Source organism: Neolamprologus multifasciatus, chromosome 23, assembly GCF_963576455.1.
Source record: "Neolamprologus multifasciatus chromosome 23, fNeoMul1.2, whole genome shotgun sequence".
Lineage (NCBI taxonomy): Eukaryota > Metazoa > Chordata > Actinopteri > Cichliformes > Cichlidae > Neolamprologus > Neolamprologus multifasciatus.
The window spans coordinates 22,244,503-22,265,610 of NC_140460.1; the positions used below are offsets into that span (position 1 = coordinate 22,244,503).

The 21,108-nt window shown below is 45.3% G+C and overlaps 1 long non-coding RNA gene across 1 annotated transcript; it reads left to right on the plus strand.

Annotated features, from left to right (window-relative positions):
* The first annotated feature begins 17,475 nt into the window (after positions 1-17,475).
* Positions 17,476-19,345, plus strand: LOC146491530 (uncharacterized). The gene is made up of 2 exons (XR_014872431.1): positions 17,476-18,329; positions 18,363-19,345. It is a non-coding gene; the product is annotated as an uncharacterized LOC146491530 (long non-coding RNA).
* The last annotated feature ends 1,763 nt before the right edge of the window (positions 19,346-21,108 follow it).

Below are 21,108 nucleotides of genomic sequence, written 5' to 3' on the forward strand. Positions count from 1 at the left end.
TTATGAACAGAACCGGTGACAAAGGGCAGCCCTGGCGGAGCCCGTCACCCACCGGGAACGAGTCCGACTTATTGCAATGCGAACCAAGCTCTTGCAACGGTTGTATAGGGATCGAATGGCCCGTAGCAATGGGCCAGACACCCCATACTCCCGCAACACCTCCCACAGGACACCCCGAGGGACACGGTCGAATGCCTTCTCCAAGTCCACAAAACACATGTAGACTGGTTGGGCAAACTCCCATGCACCCTCAAGTATCCTCGAGAGGATAAAGAGCTGGTCCAGTGTACGAAAACCGCATTGTTCCTCCTGCATCCGAGGTTCGACTAGCGGACGAACTCTCCTTTCCAGCACCCTGGCATAGACTTTCCCGGGGAGGCGTGTGATCCTCCTGTAGTTGGAACACACCCTCCGGTCCCCCTTCTTAAAGATGGGGACCACCACCCCGGTCTGCCAATCCACGGGTACTGCCCCTGATCTCCACGCAACATTGCAGAGGCGTGTCAACCAGGACAGCCCTACAACGTCCAGAGCCTTCAGGAACTCGGGGCGGACCTCATCAACACCAGGGGCTCTGCCACCAAGGAGTTGTTTAACTGCCTCAGTGACCTCGCCCCCGGAAATTGGCGGGTCATTCCCCTCATCCCCAGACTCTGCTTCCTCCTCAGAAGACGCGTCAGTGGGATTAAGGAGGTCCTCGAAGTATTCCTTCCACCGGCTGACAATTTTCTCAGTCGACGTCAGCAGCGCTCCGCCAGCACTATACACAGTGCAGGTAGAGCACCGCTTTCCCCTCCTGAGATGCCTGACGGTTTGCCAGAACCTCTTCGAGGCAGTCCGAAAGTCTTTTTCCATGGCCTCTCCGAACTCCTCCCACACCCGAGTTTTTGCTTCAGCCACTGCCCGAGCCGCATTCCGCTTGGCCTGTCGATACCTGTCGGCTGCCTCCGGAGTCCCACAGGCTAACCAAGCCCGATAGGACTCCTTCTTCAGCCTGGTGGCCCCCTTCACCTCTGGTGTCCACCATTTGGTTCGGGGATTACCACCACGGCAGGCACCAACCACCTTGCGGCCGCAGCTCAATGCAGCAGCTTCGGCAATGGAGGCGCTGAACATGGTCCATTCGGACTCAATGTCCCCCGCCTCCCTCGGAATGCTGTTGAAGCTCTGCCGGAGGTGTGCGTTGAAGATCTTGCGGACTGGGTCCTCTGCTAGTCGTTCCCAGCACACCCTCACTGCGCGTTTAGGTGCACCAGGTCTGTCCAGCGTCCTCCCCCGCCACCTGATCCAACTCACCACCAGGTGGTGATCAGTTGACAGCTCAGCCCCTCTCTTTACCCGAGTGTCCAGAACATATGGTCGCAGGTCTGGTGATACGATTACAAAATCGATCATCGACCTACGGCCTAGAGCGTCCTGGTGCCACGTGCACTTATGGACACTCTTATGTTCGAACAAGGTGTTCGTTATGGCCAAACTGTGATTAGCACAGAAGTCCAATAACAAAGCACCGCTCGGGTTCAGATCAGGGAGGCCGTTCCTTCCCAATCACGCCCCTCCAGGTCTCGCTGTCGTTACCCACGTGAGCATTGAAGTCTCCAGGTGGGGCACCTTCCAGCACCCCCCCCCCCCCCCCCCAGGGACTCTAAGAAGGCTGGGTACTCCGAACTGCCACTCGGCGCATAAGCGCAGATGACAGTCAGGACCCGTTCCCCGACCCTAAGGCGCAGGGAACAAACCCTCTCCTCCACCGGGAAAAACCCCAACATACTGGCAGCAAGCCGAGGGGATATTAGAATACCCACCCCAGCCCGCCACCTCTCACCAGGGGCAACTCCAGACTGAGACAGAGTCCAGCCCCTCTCCAGGAGACTGGTTCCAGAGCCCAAGCCATGCGTAGAGGTGAGCCCGACTATATCTAGCCGGTACCTCTCAACCTCACGCACTAACTCAGGCTCCTTCCCCACCAGAGAGGTGACATTCCATGTCCCTATTGCCAGTCTTGGCAGCCAGGGGTCAGTCCGCCAGGGCCTCCGCTCCTGGCCGCCACCCGGCACACAATGCACCCGACCCCTATGGCGCCTCCTGCGGGTGGTGGGCCTGCGGGAGGATGGGCCCATGTCTCCTCTTCGGGCTGTGCCCGGCCGGGCCCCATGGACTAAGGCCCGGCCACCAGACGCTCGCCCTCGGGCACCCTCCCCGGGCCTGGCTCCAGGGCGGGGCCCAGGTAACCCTATCCCGGGCAGGGTAAACTGTTCCCTCGATGTTTTTTTCATAAGGGTCTTCTGATCTGTCTAATGTTATATTCAATTCAATTCAATTCAATTCAATTTTATTTATATAGCGCCAAATCACAGCAAAAGTCGCCTCAAGGCGCTTCATAGATACAGAGAAAAACCCAACAATCATATGACCCCCTATGAGCAAGCACTTTGGCGACAGTGGGAAGGAAAAACTCCCTTTTAACAGGAAGAAACCTCCGGCAGAACCAGGCTCAGGGAGGGGCGGCCATCTGCTGCGACCGGTTGGGGTGAGAGAAGGAAGACAGGATAAAAGACATGCTGTGGAAGAGAGACAGAGGTTAATAACAGATATGATTCAATGCAGAGAAGTCTATTAATACATAGTGAGTGAGAAAGGTGACTGGAAAGGAAAAACTCAATGCATCATGGGAATTCCCCGGCAGCCTATGTCTATTGCAGCATAACTAAGGGAGGATTCAGGGTCACCTGGTCCAGCCCTAACTATATGCTTTAGCAAAAAGGAAAGTTTTAAGCCTAATCTTAAAAGTAGAGATAGTGTCTGTCTCCCGAATCCAAACTGGAAGCTGGTTCCACAGAAGAGGGGGTATAATGTTGGTGACACAGTAATTTCATCCTAATGGTACTGGCATATTCATAGGATTCATGTTTGAGACAAAATATCATGAGGTAGTCTTGATTTTTTAAATACCCTACAAACATTACTGATGAGTGAAGCTCTGCACAAATTGACAGAAACACTGAAGCAGCTACACATTTTATTCTTATTGTCATGTATGTCCTATTTGTCAGGTGACAGAAGAACCAACACAAAGCTCAGAGAGTAATGGTGGTACAAGATCACAGGTGAAATTGAATGATGACTTGGTGGGTCATTACTGTATTTGAAGCAAATTTTATTTTTCTATGATACCTGATTTATATGGAATATGGCTGAAGTAAAGTAAAGTCTAAAATACTTGGTCGTTTGTTTAATAGTAATTTTACATTATATAATTCATATTCATATTTTTGTTTAATTTAAGACTAAAATTAAATTAAATGAATGAGAGGTAAAACTTGAGGGGGTAGGGACAAATAAGTGTATACTTCTGCCTACTCCTTTTCAAGCAAAAAAAATGGAATGATATTTTGTAATGATTGTGAATGTACATGTTTAAAATAAAAATGAACTGAACTAATTCACATATAAAACTATGAATTTAAATTTTAAATGGTTTAAAAGCATGTAGAATAGCATATGTAGGCAAGTATATTTCTCCTTTATTTTTATCAAGAAGCAAAGACGAAAAGGAAAAAAAGAAAAGAAACAGGGCAGGGTTCGGTGGTTGAATCATCCGTCCCCACCAATGCCAAAACCAAATCTACACCCTTGATGTCAAGCTACGTGAACTAGGAGATTTACTGCAAGAGATTCAAGGCGCTAAGGAAGACGGCCATCTGCCTGGTCTACTCTATCTGGACACTTCTCGTGGAATTAGCCCAATCATAGACAAACTCCCATATGGACTTCAGGAGAGGTGGATGTCACAGGGCTATCAATATAAAGAGAACAACCAAGGCTGTTTCCCATCCTTTGAGTACTTCTGTGAATTCATATGTAAAGAGGCAAAGAAACGCAATGATCCAAGTTTCCACCAGCAAAACTTAAAACCAGAAAAACCTTTTGCAAAAAACTTAAATTCCAGCAAGCCAATTACTGTACACAAAACCAATATTTCTCCCCCTAACAAGGATTTTAACCGGAACCGCCCATTGCATAACAAGCCACACCCGCTCAAAAGATGCAGAACATTTAGGAATAAACCACTGGACGAAAGGAAGGCCTTCCTCAAAGAGAAAGGATTATGGTTCAGATGCTGTTCTTCAGACACTCATCTTGCGAAGGAATGCAAATCTTCAGTAAAGTGTTCTGAATGTGACAGCACAAGTCACGACGCAGTCATGCATCCCGGTCCTCCACCACAGACCAACAAGGCTCCACCTCTGGCACAAGAGAATGGCAGGGAGAGAGAAAACAGTCATGACACGGTTGATGTCAGAACAAGCTGCACAGACGTGTGCGGTCCAGGTCAGTGGGGACGTTCATGTTCCAAGATATGTCTCACATGGGTGTACCCTAAAGGTTACAAGGACAGAGCTGTTAAGGCATATGTAATACTAGACGATCAGAGCAATCGTTCTTTAGCCAAGCCTGAGTTCTTCGAACTTTTTGACATTAAAAGTGAACCTTTCTCCTACAATCTTAGAACATGCTCTGGTGTTGTAGAAACATGGGGTAAAATAGCTGAAGGCTTCCATATTGAGTCACTGGATAGGTCAGTAGTTATCCCTCTACCATCACTCATAGAGTGTCAGGACATTCCTAACAATAGGAATAAAATCCCATCTCCCAGCGCAGTGCTACACCAGCCACACCTCCATACCATAGCAAAGTACATCCCAGAGCTAGACCCTAAAGCCGAAATACTCCTGCTACTAGGGAGAGACATTTTACAGGCACACAAGGTCAGGCCGAGAATTACTGGCCCTCATAATGCCCCTTCGCCCAGCGCCTAGACCTAGGGTGGGTTGTAGTTGGGGAGGTCTGTCTGGGTAATGTTCATAGGCCTACAGTCAGCACCCTGAAGACAGTCGTTCTGGAAAATGACCGCCCTACAGTTTTCAAACCATGCAATAGCCTTCTGCAACTCAAAGAAATGCCACACACAAACAGCGCCCAGTACTTGGGTGTCTCACTTAACACTGTCTTCCTTACTGGCCCTGATTTAAACAACACACTTGTCGGAGTTCTTCTCCGCTTCCGGACAGAAAGTGTTGCAATCATGGCAGATATACAGCAAATGTTTCACTGTTTTATGGTACGCGAAGACCACTGCAACTTCCTCCATTTTCTGTGGCATAGGGACAACGACCTAAACAAAGAAGTTGTCGAGTACCGGATGAAAGTCCACGTGTTTGGCAACTCAACATCCCCCGCTGTTGCCATTTATGGACTACGCAAGGCCATCAGAGCAGGTTCGAAAGACTATGGTGCAGATACAGTAAAGTTCGTGGAGAGGCACTTTTATGTAGATGACGGCTTGATCTCTGTCCCCTCTCCTGCTGAGGCTATAGACTTGCTTCAAAGAACACAAGCCTCACTCGCTAAATCCGACCTGCGCCTGCATAAGTTTGTTTCCAACTCTCAGGCAGTTATGCAGGCCTTCTGCCCAGAAGATTGTGCTCCTGTCATTAAAAACTTAGATTTAAGTGGTGAAGAGACACAATCCCAGCGAAGCCTTGGACTCATTTGGGAAATAACAAGAGACACATTCACTTACTCAGTGGCCACCTCAAGCAAGCCATTCACTCGCCGTGGCGTATTGTCCTCTGTCAATAGCGTCTTCAATCCCCTGGGCCTATTGGCACCCGTTACAATCCAAGTAACGGCCCTACTCAGAGAGCTTACTTCGGAATGTTCAGATTGGGACGTACCCCTTCCAGAGGACAAACAAAGCAGATGGGAAATGTGGAGAAATTCCCTTCAGGATCTAAGAGAACTACATGTTCCCAGAACCTACACATCCACCTCACTAAGTCGAGCAAAGCGAAAGGAACTGTGTTTATTCTCAGATGCACCTACTAAGGTCATAGGAGCTGTAGCCTACTTAAAAGCAGTTCAAACAGATGGGAAGGTCAAGGTTGGGTTCATAATGGGCGAAGTAAAACTAGCCCCCCTGTCAGAACCTACAATACCAAGACTTGAACTATGTGCAGCCGTCTTGGCAGCAGAAATGGCTGACCTCATTCAAGATGAGTTGGACTTAGACTTTGATGCAGTGCACTTCTATACGGCAGTAAGGTAGTGCTTGGCTACATCTGTAGAGTCAAAAAGGTTTTATACATACGTTCACAACAGAGTACAGTGCATTCACCAGTCATCAAAGCCAGAACAGTGGCATTATGTGCGCACAGAGGAAAATCCATGCGTCTAGGTCATTGTCGGCATTCCAACTAAAAAAGTCCACCTGATTCACCGGACCACCCTTCCTCCACCATCCTGCCGCAGAGACAACACAACTGAGTGGAATGTTTGACCTGATTGAACCAGATAAGGACTCAGAAATTAGACCAGAAGTAAAAATGTATGTCATTCACCTCCAAGTACTCATCTGTAAGAGTTTTGAGCACTTTTCTACCTTTAAGTGTTTAGTCAGAGCCATAGCAAATCTTATCCACATTGCAAAGTCCTTCAATGGGACTAATCCAAACAAAAAATGCAAAGGCTGTCACAAATGTCATCTGCCTCAAACTCCAGAGGAGATTGCTCAAGCAAAAACTTTCATCTTCAAAGAGACACAGAAGGCATACTTTGAGAAGGAACTTTCTGCCCTTAATGCTGGCAAGCCAATCTCAAAAGAGAGCCCCCTCAAGAAGCTCAGCCCAATGTTACAGGACAGTCTCATTTCTGTTGGAGGCCGACTCAAACACGCAGAAATTGAGAGTGTTGAAAAGAGCCTAGTAATTGTTCCAAAAAACAGTCACATCTCCCTTCTGCTCACTCGCCATTACCATGAGCTAACAAGGCACCAAGGTCGTCATCTGACGGAAGGAGCAACCAGAGCTGCTGGGCTGTGGCTTTTAGGCGGCAAAAAACTAGTCAATTCAGTAATCCACAAATGTTTAACCTGCCGCAAACTACGTGGAAAACAAGAACAACAACTCATGGCGGACCTACCACCTGAACGCCTAAAAACTTGTCCTCCTTTCTCCTACGTCGGCCTGGATGTCTTCCGACCGTGGTCCATAACAACCAGGCGTACCAGGGGCGGAGTAACTGAAAGTAAGCGGTGGGCCATCATGTTTACCTGCATGAGTTCGAGAGCTGTGCATATTGAGGTAATCGAATCTCTGGACACATCCAGCTGCATAAACGCCCGCCGCCGCTTCTTCACTCTGAGAGGCCCCGCCAAACAGCTGCTATCTGACCGTGGCACCAATTTTATTAGCACTTCAAAGGAACTTGGAATGGATAAATCACTCCAACAGTACCTAACTATCCAAGGCTGCAGTTGGGAGTTTAGTCCACCACATGCATCCCACATGGGAGGCTCTTGGGAGCGCATGATTGGAGTCGCCCGCAGAATCCTGGACTCCATGCTGCTACAAAATAAGGTTCAACTGACTCACGACGTGTTATGCACACTCATGGCTGAGGTTACAGCCATAATAAATGCAAGGCCGCTCGTCCCAGTGTCCTCTGATCCAGAGAACCCTTTTGTCCTATCCCTTCAATGCTCCTTAAGCAGAAATCTTGCCTCCTATCCCCACCTGGAGACTTTTTGGATAAAGACCTCTACAACAAACAATGGAGACGGGTCCAAGCCCTTTCCAACCAGTTCTGGACACACTGGAGGCGAGAGTATCTACCCACATTGCAGCAAAGGCAGAAATGGACCGGGTCGCACAGAAACCTCCAAGTTGGTGACCTGGTTCTGCTCAAGGACAAGCAGGTTGCATGAAACAGCTGGCCCATGGCCAGGTTCACTGCCACATTCCCAAGCAAGGACGATCGAGTAAGGAAAATTGAGGTAAAGACATGCAATCAAGGGTGCATAAAGACATTTATGTGACCAGTTACAGAAGTTATCCTCCTCATGCCAAAGGACTGAATGCATAATGTTTGTTTAGCATAGTGGCCTCCCGAGGCCAGGCGGGGAATGTGTTGCCCTTAAGGCATTTCTCTGAATAAATAGGTTCATAAGTTTGAAATAAATGTTACGTAAGGCCCAAAATGGCCTCCGTACAAGAAAGGAGTAGCTCTAATATTGACCAGTAACGAACCACCACACACACACTGCAGTGGGTTACACAAGATTTATTTGTTCTTTCTCCGGGTAAAACTACTGGCTGAAGACACAACTCCAGCCAGGAATCCAAGGCCCAAAGCCACCGCGGTCAGGGTTGTTAGCCTGGTTACAAACAGGGGAAAGGTGGTCACTTGGAAGGACAAGCAGCCAAAACGTATCAATACTGCATCTTCCTCAAAAAGGCTTGCCACCCACCTTTTCAGGCCTGACTTCGTTCGAGGCTGGGTCTCCACATCACACCCTGGGAGCTGGAACTTCCCCAAAACTGGTCCAGTTTCCTTGTCAGGGGCACAGAGAGTCTCCAGTCCAGTGTTTGTTTTCCTGCCTCCCAGCACATCCACTCACATCCCAATAAAAATGAGTCCTCCCTCCAACATCCTCAGATTATTTTAAAAGCAAAACCAGGCCAGGTTAAAAATCTTTTCCTTTAAAATGTGCACACTTCATCCTGGATCTTCGAGGCTTCCCTGCTACACCAGTGTCCTACTAAAAAAAACAACGACAACCCCTACTTCCTGTTTCCTCTCCCCTTTATAGAGAAGGGCTCCAATCCTCCCCAATCAGCTGTTCCCTGTACTCAACTCCAAATAGCTGGCAGCTGGACTAGAGTAGAATCTCCACTCCCACATGGGTGTGGCACACACCTCACATCAAACACAAACACCAAAGCATGCAATTAATACAAAACAAAATCTAAAGTTATGCCAACCAAAAGCTTAGTGGCGGATTCTCTCCATCCTTTTCCACCATGCTATACTCTGTAACATAAATAATTCTAAAAAGATTTTCCATTAAAAAATTAATATGTGTTGTTAAAATTAATAATTCATGCTTTACATGCGTTTTAGTTAAAAGGAAAATATCGCTAAAATGTATTTCCTGTTCTGGCGGGGCACTTCCGGTTCCGGTCAAGCACTCGGTTTTGCTGAGAAACAGGCTCCTCATGCTAAAGGCAGTATGGAGATGTAATCAAATGCCATCTACTCCGAATTATCAGGCTGGAACACCTAAGTTATTTTATATGACAGTTTATTCAGATAGCTTTGGGTATTAATGTATATTTTGCTAACATGAATGTTTTAGTGAGAGTAATGCACTTTATTGGTGTAAACATGCTTCTGCCTGTTGAGATGGAGTTTATGTCATTTCAGTTTTCAACACATGTTCATGGAGACAATTAAACAAGCTGCAACTAAACTCCAGGGTCTTCATTTGTGGTTTAACTCGGTGTCACCAACATCCTCGTTGAAAACACTACAGGAGCATAGCACGACAATTTCTGTTCAGAGCCAGACTTGCTTGTAACCTATATCACCAATTATGTTATAAAAATGACATATTAACTACTACAAAACACGGACCTTTGTGGGAATGCTTGGAGCAGACAAACATGTGAGCTGGAGTGTTCTGGGACGTTATATTTGGTCTTTGAATGGCTGCAATCCAGACCATCCGTCGCCTCTTTGTTACTTTGGAAACGTGGCTCGAACAATTTCTCTTCAACGACGTAATCCGATAACAACTGATCGCTTTACCCGTCGGCTTCCCATGGCTGACATGCGACTGGCTATTACAGTTAATAATACAACAGCTTCTTGCCATTTTTTGTGTTTCTTTTTATCGCTGTGTAACTGATTTCAATTGAAAGCCTGCGTGCGCTAGTAACTCTTGCCACGAGTTCCCAGAATTCTTTGCGGTTTTGCCCCTGAATGATGTCACATTTTCAATCTCTATTCAAGGCTGCTCGAAATGCGGCCCTCAAATGCATCCTTTATTTCCCTGAATTTTAAGGCTGTGGCAGTGTAGACTTCATGGCCCAACATATCCCACAATTCATAGCGCGGCAGTTGGTGTGGATAATTTTGCCGCAGACGGCAGAAGCGGAGCGGCCGAAGAGTAAACTGTGAAAAGTAAGTACTGAATATTATGTTACTTATTTATGTGCAAATGTTTAATAATGAGGACAAATAAAACATTACTGTTGGCCACATGTCTGCAAAGTTATTTGCCATTAGCGATGTTTGTACTTTCAGCTTTTACTTGCTAGCCTTTAAAATATAATAATACAATAGTCAACTTTAATCTTACAGAGAATGTGATGATTTTGTGGATAATTAAAGTCAGTCATATATCCACAAACACAACAAGCTGAAAGTCAGTGATGCTGCTCGGTTTGCAGTCCTGAATATCACGGCACAAGCAGGATTCACTGCACTGTTTTTTTTTGTTTTGTTTGTTTTTTGTCTTTTTTGCCTGTCCCGTTTGGCTCTTTTGCCATCAGAATTATTGTCTAAAGGCGAAGAAAGATGCCCAACGGATTTACTTTACCAAATTGACCATCCCAGCTTTGCCGTAATGGTCCATTTGATTCACCTTTTATTATTTATTTTATTTTCACTTGCTGAATACGGGACAGACTTGACTGGGGGAAAGAAAAGGGAGAAAGAAAGAGGGAACGAAAAACAGCTGAGAAGAGGGACGGGGGAGAAGGGCAAAAAACAAAAACCAACAGAATAAGCAGAAAAAAAAAATACATATATCGATCACCTGGATCACCTGTTGAGAAAGAAAAAAGAAAACAAGCAGAAGAAAACGAGAGTAATAGAATAAACAACATCACAATGATATATGGGAATATGACAGTAAATACTAAATATTAAACATTATTGTGCAGCACGTAAGATCGACAGCACAGTGTGCTTTGAGGTAGGAGCCAAAAAGGGTGTAGTTTGTGTGTGTGATCACCCGTGTGTACACCTGTGAGCATGGACGCGCTTGTTTTTTGTTTTTTTTAAAGGTTCCTTCATGTAATGATCTGCTAGAGGGTGTGGGGGAGCCACTGCCCCGTCCTCCAGGGCATGAAGCAGGTATGGAGGAGATCAAAACTCCAGACATCCAGAGTCCCCCAGAACACAAGAGACCAAGGAAGACCAACAGAGGGGCAGCCGTGCCACTATCCCAGAAAGAGCTGAGGAGAGTCCCAGATGAGGGGTCACCCAGCAGCCACGGAGCAGAAGCAAGGGAGGGTTGCAGTGACGTGCCCGTGAACTCCGCCGGCAGCCAGCTGTGCCTGAGTGACCGAGCCCCAGGCCAAGAGGCCGGGGGCACCCCACCTCCGAAGTGGCCCGAGCGAGCCCCAGGCTCCAGGCCCCGATAAGCAGCCGCCAAGGAGTGAGCCGGTGTGTACCTGGACGCCCATCCCCGGACACAAAGAACCACCAACACACCGATGTCTGAGGGAGTCCGCCCCCGGCAGGGGAAGTGGTGGGGGGAGATAGGCCTCCAAACCTTGGAGGGCCTGAGATGTCCTCAGAGAGGTGGCGTCTGATACCCAACCTGACATATAGACACAGACATACAGGCACACACAGATACAAACATCCATTCCCACCCTCATGCTCTCATATGCACTTACTCCACACTCAACCAACGTGGAGACAGACATAAAGAGACGCTGTACACACAATCACACTCCCCAAGCGTACTCTACGAACCGGGTCTAGGTACCCTTGCCCCTGGAGGGGGGAACTGCACCCAGACCCAGGTGGTGCTACCCTTTTCCCTGCGGTGGGGAGAAGCAGACCGCCCCGACTCCGCAGCAGCAGGGAGGCCCCACATTCCAAACCCGAGTCGGACGGCCAACTCCTCCTCCTAGCCCCCTGCTCCAGCAGGCCGCAGAGAACGGGGGTGAGAGAAGACTCCTAACCTCCTTCCACCCGCTCATTGTAGTGTTGATGTATGTGTGTTCTAAGGTGCATTTAAAACCCAGGAGGGCATGGAGCTACCTGCCAAAGAGCAGCAGGTAAGCGCATAGCCCCTCCTGCTAGCCCTCAATGTCTACGTGTATTTAAAATTGAGAGATGGGCAACGACGCCAGGGGTGAGGTGTACACCCTGATGGTAATTTGGATTCCGTGTAGCGTGCCCACCCCCAAGATCCTGTGTGTATATGTATATGTACACACAGGATGTACACATACATACATATATGTGTGTATTACACAGATATGTATGTGTAATGAGAGTGTGAGTAATGTGAATGTCTAAGTTGTGGGATAAAATTGAGGCAGAGGCAGCCAGAAGGGGACAGAGGGGGGAGGGAGGGGTTACCTCCTCTGCACCCTGGTGACACACCCCTACTCCAAGGCCCTGCATGTGTGGGTGGTTGTGGTGGAGCGGGAAGAGGGAGGCAGCTGGAGATGGGGAGGGAAGGAAGGGAGGGGCAAGTGACCCCTCCCTGGGGCCAGCTCCCCCGCTGACCCCAGTAGGCACCCCCATACTCCACGACCCGCCAGGGAAAGGGGGCCCAGGCCCATCCGAACCGGGGCCCAGTGCAGCGGCGCCGCCCGGCCCCACAGAGCCCGGGACAGTCCACCCAACCCCACCACAGAGAAAACTGCACCCACCCCATCATCCACTCATCTTCCAGACTACATAAGACAATAGACGCCCAGGCTGAGATCTTCCTCCACCTCTCCTGTATCTCCCCCTCTTGCAGAGAGAGTTCCTGAAGAGAGGAAAGCTCCTGCAAGATGTGACAACCACCCCACCACCACCACCACCACCAGTTGAAGAGCCCCCCAGGTGGCTCGACGCACCGGCGGCGCCAGGGCTGGGCCCCCATACACCCACCCGCCCACAACCCCGGCAACACACCAACCAGGACCCAAGCCCCCGAGGCCCGGCCAGGGCCCCAGGCCAGAGCCGGAGCGCCCCCAGAACCTCACGCCCGTCCCGGACCCACCCAGGGACAGCCAGGCTACCAGGTCAGTAACCCCCATCCGTCAGCACAGACCCTCCCCTAGCCCCGCTGCACGCAGCCACGAGGAAACCATCACCTAGGAGCCAACAGAGCCCCTAATTGGCCATGACCGCTACCCCGGGTTGAGCCCCCCAAGGAAGATGCTCCCGGGGAACCCCCCGACGGCCTAAGTCTGTCCCTACCCCCACACCAATCACAACAGTGAAGGCGGGACCAAACTATGACCCCCCCACCCCCACTAGGTGATGGAGCTGATCAAAGGAGCCCAGAGCAATTGATCTGATGCAGTGGCAGAAGCTGTATCAAGACTAATGTAATCTAATAGATAATTTCTATATTGGTTAGAATTAAGATTATTTTTATTTTTCCAGTTCATGAGGACTGTTTTCTTGGCTATGCATAGGGCAGTGAAAACCATATGGGCTATATTCTTTTCTGAAGTGACATTATCTAAACTGCCCAACAAACACACTAAGGGGGAAGACACTTTGATAAGTCTTCACATATCTCGCGCCAAAACTTCTGAACTGGTGGACAGAACCAAAGAGCGTGGATATAATTGTCCGGTGAATTGGTTTGGCAGTGTAAGCAGTTGTTGGTAGACGTAAAGCCCATCTTGAACATCCGATGACCTGTATAGTGCACTCTATGTAGTATTTTGTATTGAATTAATTGAAGACTGGGATTTCTGATTAGATGTAGTGTAAGTAGTCTGTCAAATGAAATAAATTCTGTTCCTTCTAGTATATGTTCTACATATTTGATTCCTTTACCACTCCAATCTGAAAAGTTTATCATATTATTGTTTTGTAATATGTCAGGGTTGTTCCAGATAGGTGTATGTTTGCATGGGATTAATGAAGACTCTGTCAACTTCAGAAACTCCCACCATGCTGTCAGAGAAGAGCTGATGTTGACGCTTTTGAAGCATTCATGTCGTTGGATGTTTGAGCTGATAAATGGTAGATCTGAAATCTCTAGATTATTGCAAAGTGCTTGTTCTACATCTAGCCAAGGTTCATCTAAGAGGGTATGTTTTAGCCATCCTGAGATAAACTGAAGCCTGTTGGCTAAGAAGTAGTGCTGAAAGTTAGGTAGTTCTAATCCTCCTTTATCCTTGGTCTTTTGTAGTGTGTTTAAACTTATACGTGGGGGCTTATTTTTCCAAAGGAATTTGGACATATATGAATTTCTCTAGAGATCTGAACCAATCTTGCGGCGGTTTAGTTGGGATCATTGAGAATAAATAATTTATTTTTGGTAATACCATCATTTTTATAGCAGCAACCCTTCCCATGAGTGATATGGGTAGGCATTTCCATCTAGCCAGATCCCCTTCTACTTTCTTTAAAAGTGGGATATGGTTTAATTTAGTTAGATCTGTGGCTTGGGAGAAATATTAATACCTAAACATTTTATATTTCCCGATTGCAGTGCAGTAGAAGAGGAATTATGGAAGGAGCAATTAATCGGAAGGACTGTAGATTTTGACCAGTTAATTGAGTAATCTGATATTCTTGCAAAAGAGTTTATCAATTCAATCACCCCAGAGATATTGGTTTGTGAATTTTGGAGAAAGAGTAACACATCATCCGCATAAAGGCTGATTTTATGTTCCACGTTCTTGCATTTTATGCCCTTAATTGCTGAATTCTGTCTAATTGCTGCTGCTAGTGGTTCGATAAAAATTGCAAACAATGAAGGGGAGAGTGGGCATCCCTGCCTGGTGCCCCTCAGGAGACATAAGCTGGAGGATGTCTGGTCATTTGTTCTGACACAAGCTGTTGGGGAATTATATAATATTTTTAACCAGTTGATGAAAGAAGATCCAAAACCAAATTTGTGTAAAGTTGCAAATAGAAATTTCCAGTTAACTCTGTCAAACGCTTTTTCTGCATCTAAAGAAAATATTATAGTTTCAAGGTTTTTACTGTATGAGTAGTCTATCAAATTAAGTAATCTACGTGTATTTGTTGATGAGTGCCTACCTTTTATGAAACCAGTTTGGTCAGGATGAATTAAGAGGGGGGTTATTTTCTCTAGTCTCTTCGAGAGAGCTTTGCAGATTATTTTGAGGTCTACATTTATAAGGGATATTGGACGATAGCTTGAGGGATATACAGGGTCTTTGCCTGGTTTTAGCAGGAGATTAATGTTTGCAGAATTCATATTTGATGGAAGTCTACCCTTTTCTTTGATTTCTAACAACGTTCTGTAAAAAACTGGTGCTAGAATCGTCCAGAATTCTTTGTAGAATTCTGCAGGAAAGCCGTCTGGACCTGGAGCCTTATTATTGGGCATACTTATCAGGGCTTCCTGGAGTTCACCTGATGTCAGTGGCGAATCCAGTGCCATTGCTTGAGAGTCTAATAATTTTGGGAGAGTTATGTTGTCTAAAAACTGATCAATTTCCTTTTTAGATGGGTTTATTTGTGGTGAATACAAAGTTTTATAGAAATCCCTGAAAATGTTGTTTATTTGTTTCGGTTCATATATTGTGTTCCCAGATGAATCTTGAACAGCACATATAGTTGTTTATTCTTTATTTATTTTTAGCTGGTTTGCTAGAAATTGACCGGATTTATTACTATGTTCATAATTTTGTAAGCGTAGTCTTTGTACTAAGAATTTTGTTTTTTTGTCAGTTATCTCATTTAATTTTAGTTTTTTTTGCGTATTTTGTTCATTGTTTCCTGATCTTAAAAACACTTATGATTGGAGAGAGACTCTAAAGAAAAAATCCAAATTATTTTGTATGGAATTGCATTATTTGTGTTATTTATTTATTTTTGTTTCTCAAAGGTTATTCTTTGACCTGGATACAAATGCAGTCCAACCAATGGGATTGTTTGTCCCGCCTTGTGTTTTCATGTTTGGTTGTGCTGCTAAGGCTGCTTAGACCACACGCGCCATAGCTGTACCCGTGGGGAAAACATGGTAGCAGCTGTTGAAACAGCGAAGCTGTTGGCGTCTGCTAGATTAGCCGCCAGATTTGGATAGCCGAAGCTAGTTTTATGAGTACGAAGTGCTTTGCACTGGTGAGTAACCAAACTGTTATAGCCACTGATCGGCATCCTGAAATGTTAACGTTGTTTGCTTCAAAAAACAAACGCTAATGGTGACAGTACTATGCAAGTAGCTAGAGGGTATTAGCTAAACGCACACTCCCATTGTTAAGTGTTAGTTGAGAACTTATTAGCTGTTGTTAGGTTAAGGAAAAAAACAGTATGTCTATCTGTTGTATTGAAATGTTTTATTGTGTTACTTTTATTCATCACTGTTGTTACTTGACAGTGAGCAGAGTATATTGAGTTTGCTACTTTTAATGAGCAGTGTGAATTGCTTTAATGATTGGTGATAGCTACATTGCCATGTAATGAAAACGCTTAGAATTTGATTAGTTGTACATTAGAAATTGAAACACATTTTGTTCATGCTTTATACTTTAAACAGAAATGTTGTTAGTTAAGTGTGAACAATGTTCAGTTGAAGTAATTCTGACCTCACTCTTAGGTCAGGCTTTTTGAGTTGGAGAAAGGAGCCGAGACTCCCGGAGAACTTTGGATTACAGACTTTGTGGAAATCCACAGAAGAGGAATAATTTTCCATTGCAATGGATGGCGAGCCACAGCCCATTTGGAATTGAATCTTGAAGTCTGGTTGCCTGAACTGTGGTAGGACAAAACAGTGCAAACCATACATCGATCGTGGACTGAACTCACACCAATAACTCACCAGATCACCAAACAGGCCTGATCTGGATCCTATTGACACTTTAAAAGACCCGGGTCTAACATTCTTTTCTTTTTTTATTTTGGGTATCTGTGCGCGCACACACAATTTTGGTTATTATTGTAAATGCAATACAGTGCACAAATTTCAAATACAGTTGAACCATTGCTTCATCATTTGCAGTTGTGTTTTCATTGTGGTTACCCATCCTCTGGGCTCCTGTCGTTCCTGAAGTCTTCTGATTTGCCCATTGTTTATATATTTTTTTTACATACTGGTTACACCAACATACTGAAGGAACAACATTTGTCTCATATATAATACATCTATATATACACTGTCAAAGATACTTGAGTGTAGTGATGGGATTTCCGGCTCTTTTTAGAGAACCGGCTCTTTCGGTTCGGCTCACTAAAAAGAGCCGGCTCTTTCGGCTCCGAACCGGCTCTTCAGGTTGTTTTGTTGCTTTAATTAATTTATTATTAACAATAATATAAAATTATGCACAAAAGGAATTACTAATGTAAAAAAAAGTGGTTTTATTTATATATGTTTATATATGCGGTGGCCCCTAGAGACAAAACACGTATAAACTCCAAAACACATTTCTAGCATGAACTGAACTTCCAAAACAGAGCTACCTAGATCACTTAAATTACACAATTGAAAGCATATGTGTATTGTTTGTGTATTTATACACAAGCATTCATATATAGTCAAATAAAAAAAATAATGTTCATTTACCTGTTATTACCACACACCAAATCCGGTCGTTGGTACTTGCTGGCTTGTGTAGCCACTAGGTAACAAAAGCTCAACACTGCCCCTAGCATCCTGGAGCACGTCCGTTGTCTTTTGTACGTTGTCGGATTATGATATTATTTATGCCATGTTAGACCCCTAATTAAAGATTGTGAATTATTATGTAGTTTTAGTTTGCATTATTCTCCTGAATTAGAAGAAGGTGATAACGATTACATTTGGTAAACTGATTTGCATTATATTAGACTGCTGATTTATTGTGAATGAATGAAATATTGTTTTATGATGCATTATACTGCTGAGTTATAAGAAATACTGTTTGCAGAAAGTCATCGCCTTGTTTGTCTGGTTAGAAGAGAACAGAGCATACTGCCCCATCTCAGCAGGAGCAGATAAACAGGGAGCCAAGGTCGTAGCTTAGGTGCTGTGTGTGAGAAAGAATGTGAATGTTTAGGCTTTTATGATTAGGTGGGGGCCACTAGAGGCTATAAGAGTTTGATCAAGGCTCCACCATTTTGAGATCTGATGCTGTCTGCTGTATGGTGTCCATCTCCCACGCGTGTGTTCATTAAATCATCGTTTGACTTGACCCGGCCGGACCAGTGTGGTTATTTTTGGTTTTCCTCTTGTATCCATCCCCAATATTTGAATCCGTAACAGTTTTGGGGGCTCGTCCTGTGGTATTGGGATGGAAGTTTTGGAGGCTTGGACGGTCCGAGGTGGTCAGACGGGCAGACATTATCCGGCAATCGAACTGAGTGGACAGGCGCCTTTATAAAAGAGGTAGGCACAGGCCTGTTGATTTTATCCGAAGTGTGCTGAATTGGACGATAAAATTAAATGTCTATTCAGTAAAAGTTGCCGGTGAGTGTCTGTTTTGATTTTGATGAAAAATCTCATGAGTGTTGAAACTTGAAGTAAGGTTATAAGTAATAATACTGGGTTAGAGTCCCAAGATAAAGTAATAATACTGGGTTAGAGTCCCAAGATAAAGGAAAATAATACTGAGTTAGAGTCTCAGGTAGTTTGATAGGGAATTGGTCATTTTGTGAGTTAGAGTCTCCATTGGTCTAAGGATTGCATCTGTGTTGGCCATGTTGCGAGTTAGAGTCTCCATTGTCCATAACGTTGCATCTGCGTCAGTCATACTCTTGCCTTAGAGGGTTGACGGCGGTTTAAAAGTATTATAAATTATTTAAGAACGGTGGTTAGAGTCCACTAAGAGGCGCATAGCCCAGAGGTTACGCTCCCTCCTGGCCGCGGACGCGCGACCTTGACCTGTCGGCGAACAGGGTTAGTTCAGTTTGGCTTGACTGTGGGGTACAGGGCATCCTGGAATAAGCTAGGAGTTAGAGTCTCCTTACCGTGTTGAACGGTATCTGCGCTTTTTTGGGCAGCAAAGGTTGGACCTTGGGTGTTGGACACTTTTAAATTGAGTTAGGGATTTTAGAGATGAGGCCAGATACAGTTAGAGTCTGATACTGGTTAATTGATTACAAAAAAGTTGGACTTTCTTCGGTTGGACCCGTTAACTTAAATTTGTCAAAATTGTGTAGGCGCTAAAACTTTCAGGCCTGAGAGTGATTGTAAATATAAGACGTCTTTGTAATATAATAGAGAGTTGAGTGTGAAACGAGGCTGTGTGTGACAACAGCGCGCTGCAGCGCTGCGAGCTATTTTTAGATAGTGTGTGAACATGCAAATGAGGTGGCTGCTTTGAAGCCCATAGAGGACTTCCTGTTTAGCGTGTTATTGAGTTTTATAAGTATGATTTGCAAACAATGATACATGCCTGTAATTAAAACGCTGATTTTGCTGATTATAATATTACAAAAGTTTTGAATGACTACGGTGAATGTTTGATGTTTGGCTGAGTTTTGATATGGGAGAGACGGCTTTGCAGCTGCTGGGGGTAAGTGACCGGAAACTTGCATGCCCATAAAAGGCAACTGCCTGACTGTGTGAACTATGCACCAAGAGAGAGAGTAAAATCTAGGCAGATGAACCAAATGGATGTTTTAAGAAAAATAGTAAATGAATGTTTTAGTCTCTTAATACAGGTGGATTTCTCTCAACCTGGAGACCTGAGTACACCAGCAAAAGGATAGATTAACAAAATTGGGACGACAGACAGGCCAAGCTCTGGCTCAAAATTTAACAGTTTGACCTCTCACTTTGTCCCCACCCCAAAAAGAAGCTTAAAGGACATCTTCTCCTCCAGTTATCGGTTACCATCACTGGAAATTTTCAGGCAAGTTTTTCACTGAATTGTTTTTGGCACCATGTGTCCCTGAATCTCACAAGCAAGCTCTAATTCCTGGCTGAAGACATGGAATGCTGTTATTTAAGGTGGGAAATCAAAATTTGGGAAACAAAATTAAAAACACACACAATTAGAGAAATGCCTTGTTTGAGAAAAAAGTTAAAATAACCCACCCACAAACGCACACACGCAATGAAGAAACAGCTTACATTCATGAACACGTGAAAATTTTCCAGCAAGGTTAAAGCAGCAAAACTTAACATACACCTGATGTTAAATGATAAAGTTTATCCACTACTAACAAAAAACTCTCTGGGTTGCAGGACAACAACTTGACTTCAAAGAGACAGACACTGGTATAACCAACCAGTGATGAAACAACAAATTTAGTGGTTAAAAGAGTCAAATTGTGACATGTTTTCTTCTGATTGATTAATATAAGTGATTACTGAATGAAATAAAATTCCTTTTTTGAATTATTAAACATGATCTTAAGAATTTTAACATGTACCTGTGTTGTCCTGTCAACTTGGTGAGTCATGAGTTGATTATATAGTGAGAAAAAACAAAAAAAAGGGGGGGAGAAGGCTGACACAGGGCCTGGCCCCTCTCTGAATAACACAGCCAAAACAACATCATTTTCCTGTTCGTCTGTTTTTGTTTTGTTTTTGTTTTTTCTCTTTATGCTTAATTACAGGCTGCTTTGTCGGCCCGGAAAGCCGAGGCTGACCTAGACTCCTGCTCTCCCCTCTATCATCTTTGCTCTCCTCTCTACCATCTTTGATGTGACCCTGACCAAATGCTATAGCAGCTGGACCCACAACAACAACCTGAAAATGTCAACAGTGCTGCAGGAAAAAGATCTCATGCAGCGGAGACGGAGAACGTTAAATCCAAGGCCCGTTTCACTACACGGGGGAGATTTCCAGACAGCTGACAGAGTTGTGACGAGACGCCTATTAAGTCCGGATGAAAAGTGAGGCCAAGCAAAAGAATGCTGACCTTAACAACTCTGCATTAAAACTGTGCAGGACAGTGACGGACCAACATGGATGATCGGGCAGCAAAAAGGGCGTGCCAGAGACATGAGGAGTGACTGAGGTCAGAAGGCACCTCAGATTGGACAAAAGCACCAGAAGAACATAAGCTGAAGGCACAGGTGTCGGGGCTCGGTCAGGAGCTGACCTCTGAGAAGAGCCGAACAGCAGAGCTGCAGAAGGCCGTGGAGCAAAGCAAGGAAAACATCAATAAACTTCAATCTGACGTGTACGGAAAAGACTCTGAGATTTCTGCCCTCAGTGAGAGCTCAAGACATCAGAGCAGAAACTGAGCATGGCTCAGGAGGAGCTGGCTGCTAATCGAACCCATCTGTCAGGCTTCGAGTCCCAGATACAGGACTTGAAAACAGGCCGGAGCTTGCTGGACCAGGAGGTTGCCAAACCTGACGAGAAGCTCCAACAGCAGGAGCAAACCCTGA